The sequence below is a fragment of the Petaurus breviceps genome, unplaced genomic scaffold, assembly GCF_028583685.1.
Source record: "Petaurus breviceps papuanus isolate PSGF00001 unplaced genomic scaffold, PetGlider_PUasm1.0 229, whole genome shotgun sequence".
NCBI classification, from domain to species: domain Eukaryota; kingdom Metazoa; phylum Chordata; class Mammalia; order Diprotodontia; family Petauridae; genus Petaurus; species Petaurus breviceps.
Genome location: NW_027185903.1, coordinates 19,331,206 through 19,348,293, shown reverse-complemented (window position 1 = coordinate 19,348,293; position 17,088 = coordinate 19,331,206). Strand labels below are relative to the sequence as shown.

The 17,088-nt window shown below is 39.2% G+C and overlaps 1 long non-coding RNA gene across 3 annotated transcripts; it reads left to right on the top strand.

Moving 5' to 3' along the window:
- The first annotated feature begins 1,095 nt into the window (after positions 1–1,095).
- Positions 1,096–15,861, top strand: LOC138167438 (uncharacterized). 3 transcript variants are annotated; one of them, XR_011169882.1, is made up of 6 exons: positions 1,096–1,350; positions 2,595–2,634; positions 4,990–5,096; positions 11,639–11,708; positions 12,189–12,343; positions 13,989–15,861. It is a non-coding gene; the product is annotated as an uncharacterized lncRNA (long non-coding RNA). The 3 variants fall into 3 exon arrangements; XR_011169883.1 differs by lacking the exon at positions 2,595–2,634; XR_011169881.1 differs by lacking the exons at positions 1,096–1,350; positions 2,595–2,634; positions 4,990–5,096 and adding an exon at positions 9,444–9,842.
- The last annotated feature ends 1,227 nt before the right edge of the window (positions 15,862–17,088 follow it).

Sequence of the window (17,088 nt, the reverse complement as noted above, 5' to 3'; positions counted from 1 at the left end):
TCAGTAAACAATAATTAAACATGCCTACTATGTGCCAATCATGTGCTAAGTGTGGGGTTACAGATACAAATAAAAGAAAGACAATGTCTGCCCTCGCAGAATTTATAATCTAATGGAGGAAGACCACAAGCCAAAGAGAAGTTGAAAAGGGTTGGATATGGGTGGGAGAAGGTACCTGGCATGGGGGCATAATGAAGTTCAATCCAAAGACAGGGTAATTGGTGGAAAATGTGGTAATTGTCCTGAGCCTCCTCAAATGGAGGTTTTAAAGTTCCTTGTTCCATCTTCCAATCAGAGGGTCGTCAGAGAGTACTGATGAGAAATGAGTACCAAGGCTGATTCGATCTTGCAGGATGAGGAGACTTCCCCAATGATGAGATTTCTGGGCTGTAAATGGAGAATTAAAAAAAAATCCAAAAGCAATGCAGCTGATGGGAAATGACTTTAATGGGTCGAGTCTCATCCAAAAAACATCCAAAATCTCTTTTAGTGTTAAGTGACTTTAGCGTTTAAATGAATTAAGAGATGGGGGGAAAGAGATCAGACCAAAGATTTTTTTCATATGGGAAACTCCCAGTGAGAAAATTCCCTTCCCAAAGTAGATCTGGACCTATTCCACAACTTCTAGTTTTTGAGAATTGCCTACCACCCTGACAAGATAAGTGATTTGCCCAGGGTCATTCATCTGGTAAGTATTGGAAGTCAAGTCTTCTTCTGTCTGAGGCCAGATCTCTATGCACTCTGCCTGTGCTTCCAGTCACATTTTTGGAGAAATGTCCTTCTGGCTAGGGATATCCCCTGTTCATTTTCAGCAAAATGATTTCACATACTTGTGATCAATTCACTCAGGTGTAAAAGTGAATAAAACTCAAACCATTTTCCCTCTGCAGTTTCTTTGTAAAATACAAGGGGTGGACCAAAGGCTCTTTAAAGTCCCTCCTGGCTTTGGTATTCCATGCAGAAAGGTACTGATCCTGAACTACAGAGCTTGAAAACAAGCGAACTTGGAATCCATAGTTGGATCTTTCTCTTGTCAGCTATGGCTGAGTGGAACTAATGGGCCCTGCCCACAGCCCTGTCAAAGCTGCTGTGACTTGTGGAATGCAGGGGGAGGGCATGAAAAGACCTGGTCTGGGAGGGACCTTAAAATGCTCCCCTGTTCTCTGCCTGGAGATGAGCGAGGCTCCTGGAGGGTGTTCAGGGGGGAGCTTGTCCTCTACCATAGATACTTGATAAGAGAGAAAGCAGGGGCCAGCGGAGCAGATGGCCATCTGCCTCACTCTGGTATGTTCCAAATCAGATTGGAAGCCAGAAACAGCTCAGATGCCACATCTCTGCTTTGGCCTAAAGGTAGGAGCCCAGGAGCGGCAGTAGCACAATGGGGGTACAAGGAGAAAACAAAAGGTGCGCTGGGCCGGGGAGAGGGGAACAGCACAGGGGGTTTCTGTACCCTGCTGCTGTCACTGGCAAAGGCCCTACAGAGCCTGGAGGTCCTGAAGGTGAAGAGGAGGCTAGGAGATCACAGGACATACAGGAATAATGGGCTAGTCACCAAAATTCCCCCTTTCCTTCTGCATTTCTGTATTTTTCTTCTGCACAGTGGTTTGGAGCTGAGGGAGTGAAATAGGAGTCAGAAACGCATCCCTATAATACTAGTTTCAATCTACAGTCTCATCACCCTGAATGTACCCAATCTGGTTTGACCTTGGAAGCAACCAGGGTCAGGCTTAGTTAGTACTTAGATGGGAGACTGCCTGGGAATACTGGAAGCTGTAGGCTTTGGGATGGTCAGGTGGCCACAGTGGGATAGAGGACCTTGAGTTCAAATCTGGCCTCAGACAATAGCTGTGTAACCCTGGGCAAGTCACTTAACCCTATTTGCCTCAGTTTCTTCATCTGTCAAATGAGAAAAGGCAAGCCATTTCAGTATCTTTGCCCAGAAAACCCCAAATGGTGTCACAAAGAGTTGGACACAACTGAAAAATGACTAGTTTATATAGGACTTTAAGTTTTACACACCATCTTATCATTCTCCCATTTGATCCTCACAAAATCCTGTGAGGCACGTGTTAGAATTATCTTCAGTTTACAGATGAGGAAACTGAGGTTGAGAGAGGCTGTATCTTACCCACCATCCAATAGCTAATAAGTGTTTGAGGAAGGATTTGAACTTTAAGTTTTGCCTCCAACTTCTAAGGTCACCCTTCTTGTTAAACGTTCACACTCCTCTCTGTTGACCTCAACCCAATAAGTAACCCAATCATTTGTCATTCTCCTCACCTTCCATGTTTGAAGATTTAAGATTTATGGTGTGTGTGTGTGTGTGTGTGTGTGCGTGCATGCATATATGTGCATGTATGTATGTGTGTTTATAGAGGGAACATAGGAACCCCAAAATTAGACAATTGATTCCATTTTGATATTTGCTAAAGACAGACATAAAGATCTTTCAGAATATCTCAATAATTAAGAATATGTCTACATCCTTTATGTTCAAAGGCAGCTAGGAAGTACAGAGGCATTTTTGATTCAATTTCTTCTTCAAAGAGTAAAAACAATGGAAATGAAGCTGGTGACTTTTGTTCTCTCGGCAGATCCTCAGCCGCCTTTGTGAAAACTGACAAGCTTGTAAAGGTGACACATACAACATTTTGCTCAACAATGGTATTTTCTTACAATTACATGGTTGCTTGAAGAATTTCTGAAATTTTGTGTTAGCTCTCCTTTCTTTTTAATCCCTGATAGAGAAAGGAAAAAAAAACCAAGTAAATGACTTAGCCAGTCAACCCCAAAATGTCCCCTTTTTCAGAGGCTATAAAGAGATTTTCTTTCTCTTCAAAGATTATGGCCAATTACTGTCAAGCAATATTTTTCCCTCTAAATTCACACTTTCCTTTTTCCTGCTGAAGATACCAGTCATAGATGCAGCTCCTACATCAGAAAAGAGAGCTTTCTGCTTCTAAAGAAATATAAAATTAAACCATGTGGGAGTGTCTCCCTTCCCATATTGTACCCTGTACCCATGATGAACTCAGAGGCTTGATGCATGATAGACCGAAGGATCATTCATTTTGCCCAGCAGGGTGTAGTAGATTGTCAAAGGACAGTATTTTTTAAAATTTAGTTATTTAAATATTTTCATTAATTTAATTAATTAAAAATATCTTTAATATTTAGGTAAAAATAGTTAATTGAATAGTCAGCTACATGGCATAGTGGATAGAGTGCCAAACCTGGGGTCCAGAAGACCTAAGTTCAAGTCCTGCCTTAGATACTTACTAGCTATGTGACCCTGGACCAGTCATTTAACCCTGTTTGCCTCAGTTTCTTCATCTGTCAAATGAACTGGAGAAGGAAATTTCAAACCATTGCAGTATCTTTGCCAAGAAAACTCCAAATGGGGTCATGGACAACTGGACATGACTGAAAAATGGACGAAGAACAACAAAAAATATTTGACTTTTTTTTCTTTTGGTGGGGTGGGGTGGGGAGAGAGGGAACAGAACTATCAAATTATTGATATAAAGAATTTCTGGCAAGGAAACTCCCTCTACTCACACAGTTCTATACCTGCTGTCCAACTTAGAGTTCTGGAGAGTTGTATTAGGTACTGAGAAGTTAAGGGACTTGTCCAGGGTCTTCTAGTCAATTTGTCAAGGGCAGGATTTGAACAGATTTTCCTGACTCTGAGACTAGCTTTCTATTCACTATGTCGCAGTGTGTCCTGAGATATTCTTCATCACTGGCCTGATGGAGAGAGGAATTTGGACTTGGGAATTTATGAATGGGTTAGCACAGTTTTGACACTGGGAGTTCCCTGCATAGATGAAATCAGGTGTTCTAACCAAGCAAACAAACCAACAAAAAGAAAAAAAAAACTATGGTGCTCCCAGTTATTTGGGAAGAGAAAAAGAAGTATTTTTAAAATGAGTCAGTTAACTCTTATTCCTTAGCAGAGGAATTCCTAGAAGCTGTTAAGCAACTCAGTGGATACAGCAGTGGGCCTGGAGTCAGGAAGACCTGAGTTCAAATCCAGCCGTGGACACATACTAGCTGTATGACCCTGGGCAAGTCACTTAACCTTTGCCTCAGTTTTTTCCTTAATAATGGGGGTGGGGGGGAGAGTGCAATGAATAGAGCACAGCGGGAGTCAGGAGAATCTGAATTCAAATATGACCTTGACACTTAACACTTATTAACCCTGTGACCTTGGGCAAGTCATTTAACCCCAAATTGCCCTTCCCTTCCCTCTCCAAACAAGAAAAAACTAAAATAAGTGAGGAAGTAACAGCACCTATTCCCAGGGTTGTTGTGAGCACAAATGAGATCATATTTGTGAAACCTTCGCACAGAACCTGGCACATAGTAGGTGATATGTAAATGCTTATTTCCTTCCCTAATATTATTTGGAGATGTTTATTGAACCAAATTTCTCAGTCTTTCTTCCAAAGAGATTCTTCTCATAGAAATTAGATTAGATTAGAATGGGATAGGATGAGTACCTATTCAGATTGGAGGACATTCATTAGAGACGCAACTTTCCCAAAGGAATGAGTGAGTGGTGGTAACACCTGGCACTCTCTTCCTAGGGGTATTATTGAATGTGACGGATGACAGAGGCTCTAGGAAAGGTGCAAAGGGCAACACGAGCCCAGCCAAGGGGGTAACCGAGGGCACCGCTGGAAACTACTCTGGGGGACATACAAGGACATACCTATTTGGCCATTAAATTACTAAATACTTTAGAAATAGGTGATGACCAGGAGCAGATCAATGAGTATTTCTATACAAACTAAGGGCTGAGGAGAACTGAGGCAGTGTACGACAATAGAAAGAGCCCCAGGAGTTGAGTTCAGGTTTCATATCCTAGCTCTGACTGTCTGATCATGGACAAGCTTCTAAACCTCTCACATCTTCAGTTTCCTTGTCTGTAGGACAGAGGTAATATTTGTACTACCTACCTCACAAGGTTTTTTTTTTTTTTATCAGAAAAATATTTTGCAACATTACCTGGGAATTCTGAGCTGTAACTATTTGAATAATTCAAGCCAAAGTAACAACATTGACCTAAAAAAATAAGAATCCTGAAAATTGAGGTAACTTCTTTTTTATGAATTATCTGGCTAATTCCTCATTTTACTTTTATTTGGCATTTAGCGGGGCAGATTTTGTTTTTCTAAAAGACAGGAAAACAAAAAGTCAACTTGAATTTAACTGAAGGTGGTAAACCCATAAATTGAGTAGATACAGATAATGGAAGTTTCTGGTCTAATGTATCATCATTGTTCTTGTTTGTATGCTTGAATATGTGTGTCTTTTGATGGTTTTTAAATTCATAATAAAAACACAAAGTGAGGGGCGGCCAGGTAGCACAGCAAGTAAGAGCACTGGCTCCAGTGTCGGGATGACCTGGGGATCGAATCGGGGCTCAGATACTTAGCACCACACCCAGAAATAACTGGCTGTGTAACCTTGAGCAAGTTATTTAACCCTGATTGCTTAAAACACACACACACACACACACACACACACAAAGTGAGGTTGGTTTGTTTTTAATTTACTGGAGATGTTAAGTAATTTAGTAAAAATCGTTTCAACCAAAGCTCTATAACTATTTTTCTTCTCATTAACTTTCTTACCTGACTGTAAGTTCCATGAGGGCAGGGTCTTCCTTATTCTTTTTATCCATTGTGTTGCTGTGCAGCAAAAAATTTTCAGACTGACTACTCCAAATCTGGACAGAAGGATTCGGTTGCAGTTGAGAGATACCTCATTGGGTGCCTAGCAACATTTTAAATTCTGCTTTTAACCTTAAAGCAGAAGTTTCCAAATTTTGCTTTGTAACTTACTTTTATTACCCTCCCCTTTCCCAAGGGTGATCCATGCAAATTTTTTTTTAGCTTATATTTCATTCAAATAATATTTAGTGTCAATTTTTATAACATACAAACATCTTGCCTATAAAATAAAAATAATGTAACATGCATAGATATTCATTGATAAATTGCTTTAAATTTTCATATTTGTATCTTATTAAAATACTATAATAATAATAATAATAATGTGATGGGTTGGCTTGGTTTTCAAAAGGTGGTATCACTGATGATACTGCTACTCATTCTTTTTTGACCACTAATCCAGATCAGTATTTTGTCTGGTACTGCAAAAAATTCCATCTCGTGCAAATAAGAAAAATGGTAGTAACATTTACATTTATTTGGTTGACAAATCAGAGAACTTTTTCTTTAGTCAAAACATGAAATTTTTCAGGTTCGAACACTTGTGTCAATGAGGGCAAGTCTATTAACTGTTCATATTCAGCAAAACCAAATGTATTGTTTGTTCATGACAAAAGAGTTCATATCCATTGATATTTTAAAATATATAATTCCTTAAAATAAAAATGAGAATTGCCTTTGTAGATTGGTCAAGTGGTTAATAAGTAGTTCTTTGATACAATTTTCAGGACGTTTGTTTTTTAAATTGGTAAATATGTTGAAATATTTTATAATTTTGTTATCTATGGCTCTTTTTCATAAATGCAATCACTTTCTGGATCACAGTCTGAATTTGGCCTTGCATTGATTTATTTTGAGTACTGAATTTTTCAAAAATATACATCAAATCTGCAAGTGTCTAGAGGATATTTTGCAATAAAATATATTTGCTTCATCTTTATTATTATCTCTAAGAGAAATGATAATTTTTTTCTTTTAGTTCAAACCCCTTTCAGAGTAATTTAGCACAGGAAAGTCAGAATATTTTGCAATAATATTGAAGTACCCATGCTTTACCCTCATTCAGGATCACTATTTGGCAAAAAAGCTTCCTTTTAAAAGACTGCTTTTTATAAAAGACAGTTCCTCTGATCGCAACCTGGATAACCTGCATGAGTAGCTAGCACCTGGCTAACTTTAGGCCTTGGTACAGATAGCTATCACCAAGAGGCAGGAAATTTCCTTGGATAATTCCAAGACTGTCCCCCTTTCCCAGAATGGGCTGGTCCAGTGAATAATTCCTTGTCCTCCCCTTGCCCCTTCTAAAAAAAAAGTACTTTGGACTGAAGGGAAGATGATATCTGTAATTTATGGATACTCCACTTTTGGTCAAACTACCAATGATCCCCACCAACTCCTCAGAAGAACATGAATGAAAGTCTTGTTTGGGGGTGGGGTAAGGGGGGGTTAAGGACTGTATTTGGCACCTCACTCAACATTTCTATTTTTAACCTTTTTTGGCTTTTCGTTTAGTATTTATTTTTCCCCAGTTACATGTAAAAACAATTTTTAACATTTGTTTTTAAAACTTTGAGTTCCAAATTCTCTCCCTTCCCATCCACCTCACTGAACAGGCAAGCAATTTAATATAGGTTATATGTGTGTGTGTGTGTGTGTGTGTGTAGTCATGCAAAACATATCCATAGTAGCCATGTTATGAAAGAAAACATAGATAAAAAACCAAGAAAAATAAAGACAGCAAATAAAGTTTGCTTCAATCTGTATACAGAAACCACCAGTTCTTTCTCTGGGGATGGATGGCATTTGCCATCATAAGTCCTTCAGAATTGTCTCGGATTGTTTTACTGCTGAGAATAGCTAAGTCATTCACTGTTGATCATCATACAATATTGATGATACTTTTTACACAGTACATTCAATACTTCGTGATGAGTGATTGCTGAAACCATGTGTCCAAATTGCACGAGGGGCCACTTTTTAACCTAATGCTTGCAGACCTGAGTTTTGTCCTAGCCCCATTTGAGCTCCACCCGTGCAAAATTCTCCCACTGTCATTTTATTTATTGTCAGTTTATTGTTTTCTTCGGATATGGCATTGCTATCAATAGTTTTAAAAAGTCACCCCTAACATCCCTAATATTTCAGCCACATATGACCCATATATAATCAAAACAACCATCTTTACCTACCTCTAGTTCTTCATCTACTCGTAATGCAAATAGGAAGATTTTTGCTGCTTAATGTCCAGAATTCATTCTGATCAAAGCATAGACATTGAAAGTGAATTATGTTTCTCTTTTTCCTGTATGAAGAAGTCTGTAACTATACCTTACCATGCATAAATGACCCACATCCTAAGAATTCCAACTGCATGCTGTTGAATGTGTTGGGAAGGGATACTATGATTGGAGCAAAAAATCTCTGAGGAGTCGGTGTGCAGCATTTTAGTACATGTGTACAACTCCACTAGGAATGATGCTACAGGCTTTATACCATATTTGCTTATATTTGGGAGGCAGTCAATGGCCACCTCTGTTGACTGGTATTTTGAAGTCTCAAAGGATGGAATTGATTCAAGGACTCACAACCGCACATCTCTCAGCTGAAAGAGATGAAAGAAGCCAACCAGGTAAAACTCAAAGTTTTAGCTCAAATAAGCTGTGACAGAAACAAATTATCATGCAATGCCAGAATACACTGTCAAGACCTCCAAGAACAAGACAGTTTGAATGATGTACGTATAAACACACACACATATATGTATAGGTATGTATGTATGTATTTGGTGTTTAAAGGACCCACAAGTTAGCAGATCCATGGGAATCTATGGGAATCTAACCCTAACAATTGGGTAACTTGTTCGTTTACAGATTAGTCTCAGAGATTGAAGGAGGGGGCAGTGGTCTGGTAAAGGCAATTCATCACACTTTACTGCCTTTAGTTAGTTGGATCCCTTGATGAGGAAAGGGGAGAAAAGTGAGGGACATTTAATTCAATAGATAGACTTCAATCAAAAGAAACTGCTGATCAGTTTTTCCAAGATTTTCTGAACCAGATTGTATATTATTACTCAACAGCCATGCCACAAATGAAGTGAGCAACTTTTTCTTGCCTAAAACTTCTACTATAGATATTTTTAGGGTACAGAGACAACCCCCAGAGCGTGGCACTATTGATATTCAGCCTGCCCCTCCTACAAGTTCAAGTTTAAAGAATCAGTTCTATCATCATCATCACCACCGCATCAGCGTCCCATACCATCAACCAATTTAGATATAGAGACCCAGAGGTCAGCAGGTCACAGAAGAGATGGCAGGTGGCCACCAGACCAGTGACCAAACTAACTTAGGATGTTACAGGTGAACCAAAAAGTAATTGTAAATATAATCAGATGAGGAAAAGAAAGATTGCCTTTGTAAAGTATGCCTTGCATGTAATTACACATGTTTATTGATGAACATGCTATCTGCTGTGTGCTTGAGTCTTGCGTTTATTTTCTCATTTTATTATATTCATTTGTTGTTGTACTTGGGTGAAGATTATAGCATAGCAGCATCTGTTTATTAGCTTTGCACTGGCTTGCTTGTTTATTTGTGTATATGCTACTGATTATACTATATTTATAGGCCCATTGATGCTGTTTTACTTAGCTGGGTTTTTTTAATACTGTTTATGACTATTTACTTGTATACTATGGCTATGCACATATTCCAAAGATGTGTATAGATTCTATCCTGCTTGTGACTCAGACATTTAAGTAACTGAAGCATTCTGTCAAGTGCTATTACTATAGCTCAGCTATTTCTATTCTATGTGTTGCTAATGCTCATTTGTTTTCAGTTGTACTGTGGGATGATTGCCTAAAGTGGTAGGATAATCACCCTTGTTAGTTTAAAGACTTGGTGTTTATCCTGATGCATATGCTGTGTGATTATAGATTTCAAGCATATCCCAGGGGGTTCTTGGCAAGGGATTGCAAAATGTCTGACCCAGAGAGGAATGTAGCACCTGTGTCAATAATGGTCAGCTGTGTGTAGGATGAACCCGAGTGGGGAGAGACTTGAATCAGGGAGACCAATTTAGGAGGCTGCTGCAAGAATTGAGGTGAGAGCTGATAAAGGCTGGAAATAAGGCAGCAGCTGTGTGAGTAGAGCTAAGGGCCCAGATGAGAGAGATGTTGTAAAGGAGAAATGGCAAGGTTTAGGAACTGATTGGATTTGTGTGATTAGGAAAAGGGAGGAGATCAGACAACATCAAAGTTATGAGCCTAGGAAGCTGGAAGGATGGTGGTTCCTCTAATAAAAATAGGGAAATTTGGGAGAAGGGACAGCTTAAGGGTTATAATACTGAGTTCGGTTTTGGACAAGTTGATTTTAAGATGTCTATCCAGTTCATAATGTCCAATAGAGAATTAGTGATGAAGGACTTAATGAAGCTCAGGGCAGAGTTTGTGATAAAGCATTTATATATCTATATGTGTATATATGTGTGTGAATATATACATATATACACACTATATACGTATACACACATACATACATATATATGTATATGAATGACAGAGAACTGGAGAGAAAGAGAAACAAAGAAGTACTTTGGAGGTACAGCTCTGTGTGTGTGTGTGGTGTGTATAATCATTCTCATCTCTATGCAGGTATATAGATATACATATAATCCTCATCTCTGTGCAGAGACGATATACATATATATATACATGTATAGAGATGAGAATGGTTCCATATATGTGGTATATTATTGTTTGTCCTTCTTTCTCAAAGAGGACCATGACATCAGGAAGGTGATGCCATGAAACGCAATTGAATTGGATTTAAGTGAGGAAGCGCTATGCAAGGTCACCAGCCTCACTCTCCTCCAGAGCCACCTGGGTCCAGTGGCCAGATACAGATTAGAATGATTGGAGATGACCCTCCTATGTAGGATGTATATGTGTTTATAATATATAGATACATACATAATATACACATGTATGAACATATAAGGACACATGTAGATCTAGATGTATAAAACATCTATAGATATCTATATATACCTGCTTAGGGATGATAATTAAACCTATTTGTATGCATATATAGGTATTATCTCTATGCAGGAGATTAGATATAAATTGATATCTCTTATGCAAAACATATGTGTATATATAAAAATATATTTATGTGTTGATAGATATCTATAGCTATATATACCTGCTTAAGGGAGCTAATGAGGTTACCGAAAGACAGAGAGAAACAGAGACAGAGAGAGAGAGAGAGAGAGAGAGAGAGAGAGAGAGAGAGAGAGAGAAGAATGTGGCATAGGGTAGAACTTTGCTATGATATGGATGATGAGCCAGCAAAAGAGACTGAGAATCAGCAAAGACTAGGGTCATAGAAAGCATTGTGGAGACATCAAACAGAAACCTGGGAAAGAGGGATTTGTCCTACCAATGCTTAGACATGAATCTTTTTTTCCCATTAAAACATGAGACCACAGGCTCTTCTCCTCCAGTAGAATGCTACACCAGGGGCTACCTCCTTTACTTCCTTTTATAATACACACTCTTACTAAAAGTCTCTAATTTTCTCCAGAAAAACAACCTTGCCTTGGCAACAAATTCTACATTTATGCTTGCCTCTTTCTCTCTGTCCATCTGTCTGTCTCTTTATCTTTCCCTGTCTCTGTCTCTCCTTCTCTCTCTATCTCTCTCTCCCTCTCTCTTCTCCTCTCCTCTACTCTCCTCTCCTTTCTCACCCAAGCTGGAAGTGCAGTGGCACAGGGGGTATGCTCCATGGTTTAGAAACTGTCTTAAGATAGTCTACAAATCTTTGTTCATTGAGTGCCTTTCTTTCTTTTCCATCCTTAACTTTTGTTAAGCCCCTGTCCTATGCTTCCTTTCATTCAAGTTCTCCTAGTATGGCAGTGGTGCATGACTCTGGAAACCTATGCCAGTGGAGTCCAGGTCCTACCAAGCTGGTAAGTCTCAGAGCACATCCCTGTAATGGGACTGTACATTTCCTGGCTACAGAACAACCTACCTAAGTTTGATGACCACAGGGCATGAATTTTTTAGTCATTGAAACTCACAAGACTTTGGAAGGGTCATGCTCTGGGTCAGCACAATGAAGACTCACACCAATGATAGCATAGGTTACTGAAGGATTGCCACTTCATTTTCAAGGTGCCATGGGTGATACCTGGGTGTGCTGAAGCCAACTGATATTGACTCAAGAGGTCCAGTTGCTAAATTTTCAGGGTGAACTGGGAAAAAAATTTTAAAAATACTAAATAAATACAAAAAAATGTTCAGTGTGAGCATTTACAGCTTGGAAATCAACTAGCACTACAAGTCAAGACTTGGCTTATTGTTTTGTTGAATTCTAGACTTAAATGATGGGGAAAATATTAATAATGCACATTAAACTTAAAAGTGTATCCTGTTGACATTTTTTTCAGAGAGCTAGTTGTTAAATGTTTACCAGCATACCATTGGGACTCCCCTCCCCCAAAGGGGGAAGAAAATAATAGCTTGAACAATAATAGCTGTGTTTTAAAGTTTTCAAAGTACTTTACAAATATTATGTCAAGTCATCCTCACAACACGCTGGGAGGTAAGTGCTATTATTATCCTCATCTATGAAATGAGTGCCTTGCCTAGGGTTAAACAGTGAGTGACTGAAGCCAGATGTGACCTTAGGTCTTCCTGACTCCAGGTCCAGCACTGCACCACCTAACTGCCTAGATAAGACAAACATAGTGTTAGTTAGTTTCTTTGGTTTTTTAAAGACAATAATAATAAAATGTTCAAATAATTGGCATATGCAATAAATGTTCAGGAGTTGGGAGGAGGGACAGATCCATATGAGATGGAGAAACAAGGAAAGCTTCACAAAGCTCCTTGAATTTGGGCCAGTGGGCCAAAGGAGAAGTCAAGATCATTCTTGGGTGTGATCCACATGAAAAAAGACATGCAGCTTAGGTCACCCAGGAACAATAAAGAAATGAATCAGCCTTCTGTGAAATATGTATGAGGCTGGGAGGTGGCTAGCAGGAAGCAGTATTGGAAAAGTAGATTGACAGATCTAGGTCTGATATCTGAGCACTATAAATGGATAGAAATATTTAAGAAGAGTGATTTCTCAACAGATAAATCACCAAGTCAGTTCAAGTCAATAAGCATTTGAGTGGTTACTATGTGCCAGACCACAGGCAATTTATAAAGAAGAAATGTAATATATAACCCTCTAATAATATTATATATGTGCATGTGTATGCAAAAATGTATATCGTATGTATATATGTATATATGAAATATAATAATGTGAAAGAGTTCTCCAAATGGTTCACAGTAAGAGACATGCAAATGCAAATAGTTGCAAGGTTTTCACGCTGATCAGATTGGAAAAGATGACGAAAGATAAAAATGGTAAATGTTGGAAGGACTATAGGAAGACAGGCATGGCAGTGTACTCTTGTAGTTCAATGAATTGGTCTTCAAATTCAGGAAAACAATTTCTGACTATACTAGAAAAGTCACTACACACCCTTGGATCCAAAATGCCATTGCTGGACATGTATGCCAGGAGGGGAAGAATAAAGGAAAAAGTCTCATATGAGCTGCCCTCTTTCGGGTAGTAAAAAACTGGTACTGAAGCAAGTGTCCTAGGGAATACTCTAGAGCAGGGGTGGGGAACCTGTGGCCTCTAGGGCACATGTGGCTCTCTGGGTCCTCAAGGGAGGCCCTTTGACTGAGTCCGAATGTCTCATAAAGGGATTTGTTCTGTAAAACTTGGACTCAGTGAAAAGGCCGAACCCAAGAACCTAGAAGGTGATCCTGAGGTCTCAGGTTCCCCACCCCTGCTCTAGGACCTTCCAGTTATCACTAGGATAGCTACAAACTCTTCCATTTGTCATTAAAATTGGTCTGACTTCCGCCTAGCTTTTACAGAAGGCTGATTTATTTCTTTTATTGTTCCTATGTGACCTGAGCTTCATGACTTTTTTCATGCTGACCACCCCAAGAATGGCCTTGACTTCTCCTTTGGCCCATTGGCCCAACTTCAAGGAGCTTTTGAAGCTTTCCTTGTCTCTCCATCCCCTGTGGATCTGTCCCTCCTCCCAGCTCCTGAACATTTATTGCATATACCACAATAGGCCTATTGTGTCCTGTTGCCTCTTGCACACTCTGAGCCAGTCCAACTGGTTACTTACTGTTCCTTGTACGTGATGTTGCATTTCCTGTCTCTGCTTTTGCAGGACTGTCGGCCATGCCTAGGATAGACTCCTCTGAATCCCTAGCTTCCTTCACTTACATGTCATGGTATCACCTCCCTGATGTCATGGTCCTCTTGGAGAACAAAGGACAAACAACCTCTATGAGTTGAGAAGGAGCTCCCCACTGGAGACCAAACTGGAACTGGCCAGTTGGGCTACATGTCTTTCTTTTTCTTTCTCTTTCTTTTTTCCTTCCTTCCTCCCTCCCTCCCTCTCTTCCTTCCATCTTCCCCTCTAGATTAATTTGTTTTTGACTACATAAAGAAACCATTCTCTGCTTCATTTCTTATTAAGCCTTAATCACTGAATGAGCACTGCCTCAGACAAACTGAGACCTGTCAAAGACTTTCACTTGAAAAGGCCAAGGTCCTCCACTGCATCCTGGACCATCTCCAGTCCTCCTGATCTGTATCTGGCCACTGGACCCAGATGGCTCCAGAGGAGAGAGTGAGGCTGGTAACTTTGCACAACCCTTCCTCACTATATTTTTTACTATATTTTGTTTTCAAACTATATTTGACTATATTTTGTATTCATATGCAAAAATGTTTTGGTTTTTTTTTGTAAGGGCAGGGTTCCATTTGTTTTTGTAGCCGAGGTGCCTAGTACTCTGGCACATAGTAGAAGCTTAATAATGTTCATTCGGTCATCCACCCAAAGAAACTGCAGCCAGAGATAAGGAAATATAGGTGCAGAACGAGGCACGTTGTCACACCCTTTTGTTGCTTCATTTCATTCAATGACACTTTATTTGGGGGTTAGTTCATTTAAAACAACAGCAATATAAATGAAAATATTGTCAATAAGTTACTCATTTAAAATCATAATCTAAGGTGTAGGTGGGGGAAAAAATTGTTGATTGAAGTAAAAATGTGACCTACCTTGAATGGTAGACAAAGGAGTTTAAATTTAGTACCACAGGCCAGGCCAGCACAACTTGCAGCCTGCAGGATTTGTACAAACCCTGTGCCATTTGCAGCATGCCAAAAGACTTCAGGTGACCCAGGAAAAATGGAGAGGAAAACATCCTTTGTATGTAGAGGAAATCTTCTGGTGTGCTGCAAGTGGCCAGTGGGCCGCAGATTGTGCAAGCCTGCTACCATACAGTACACCATCAGCATCAGCATGACATTTTACAGTCTCTCGAGACAAGATTGTATCTTGGCTGGATGGCAGTACTACTAGGTGTCTTCAGGACTGCTTGGACATACAAACCCAAAGAATAGTGATTGATGCAAACCTATAGGGGAAGTCTTTAGTGGAGTGCCAAAGTGTCCTATCTGGGGTCTTGTTCTGTTGAACAGTTTCATTAGTAAGTTGAAGTTTTCGATGATATGCTTATCAGATCTTCAGATGACAAGGGTAGAAGAGAAAGCTAATGTATTTGGATGACAGTATTGGAATCTTAAAAGACTTTGATGGGTTGGAAGGGTAATCTAGTAAGTGTAATAGAGATGAATGTAAAAGCCTACACATGGGTCTCCAAAATCAGCTGACCAAAGAGAATATGGTGAAGCCTTGACTGGACAACTTTTCATATGAAAAATGTGTTGCTTTTAAGTTCAATATGAATCAATAGCATGACATGGCACCTATAAATTGAGTTTGTTCTTGATGAAGGTATTGGTAGGAAACAATAAGGCTTTCGGAAATAATATGCAACAATTGACCACATCTTTACCAACTCATAATTGGCTGAAAGATGTAGAGAATAGAAGAGCCCATTGTATTTATTGTTTGTTAATTATACAAAATGTGATGTTCAAAAGGTTCTAGAGACATAATTTCTGGGTAATTTAATTATTTTATTAACAATATCAGAATGTTTATTAATAAAAGGATAGTCATTTGGCCATCTCCTCTTTAGACCCAAGACAATTATGACTGTAGGCTCACAGCTTATATGCCCATTGGAAGAGGGGTATTCCACTGAGGATGGCAATCAATTCTAATTGGTTAACAATTAATGAGAGAATGAATATTACAACGAGGGGCTAAACATATTCAACTGAACTTTGTGTCATTTACTTCTAAGTTACCTCCACCCTTGGGCAATCTACTCAAAGGATTTATCCCCACCCAAACCTGAGTACAATGGCTTCCCCACCTGGTGGGGTTTGAACAAGATTGGTAAAAAAAGTTAATACAATCTTACTATCAGTAAATCCCATCTCATAATCAGTAATCCTTCAAGGGACTGAACTTTTGATATCATGACTTTAGAAAAAGGTGGGAACTCTGGATCTCCCCAAATTGTTGGTTATTAATAATCATTTTTCTCAACCAAAAAATGGACATAGTAGAAGAAAATACTCTTATAGGTGTTTCTATATAAAGGGGTCTCCCATCAATACGTCAAGTTCACTTAGGATTTCCTGAAAGATATAAAAAAAGAAATAACCTTGTTCAGCAGCTAGGTGACAGATAGAGCACTGATCCTGAAATCAGGAGGACCTGAGTTCAAATTTAGCCTCTGACCAGATACTTGACACTTACTAGCTGTCTGACCCTGGGCAAGTCACTTAACCCCAACTGCCTCAGCAAAAAAAAACCCCAAAATGAAATAACCTTGTTCAATGACACTGTGACAATAAACATCAACTGAAACATAAAACAGTAAGAAGGATGTATGTTTCAAACAGTATTTGACACTGTGACAGAGGACATCCAGCCAAGAGTCCAGTTGAGGAGGAATTCCCTCTCAATGGTGTAATCCTCTAGATTCCTACTCCTGTTTGCAAATTACATTGTATTGATTGTCTCCAGATGCAAGACATTGCAAAGCCTCCTAGAACTAGACTTATAGCCATTCAAAGGAGTTGTTCATTCACATAGGAAAGATAAGATGAAGAATATTTATTGCCCGTATGTTAACGTTCATCTGAACAGACATCCTACCAAGCTTGTCCAACAGTATGCATGTCTGGGACAGATAGTACAGATAAATGGTGAACTGTGTGGAAAAGGAGAGAAGACTGGTTAGAAAACAACAAGATCGGTATCCTTTCACAGCAATGGTGAAGAGAATTATTTTTTTTTTGCCTTTTGGAGGGCAATTGGGGTTAAGTAACTTGCCCAAGGT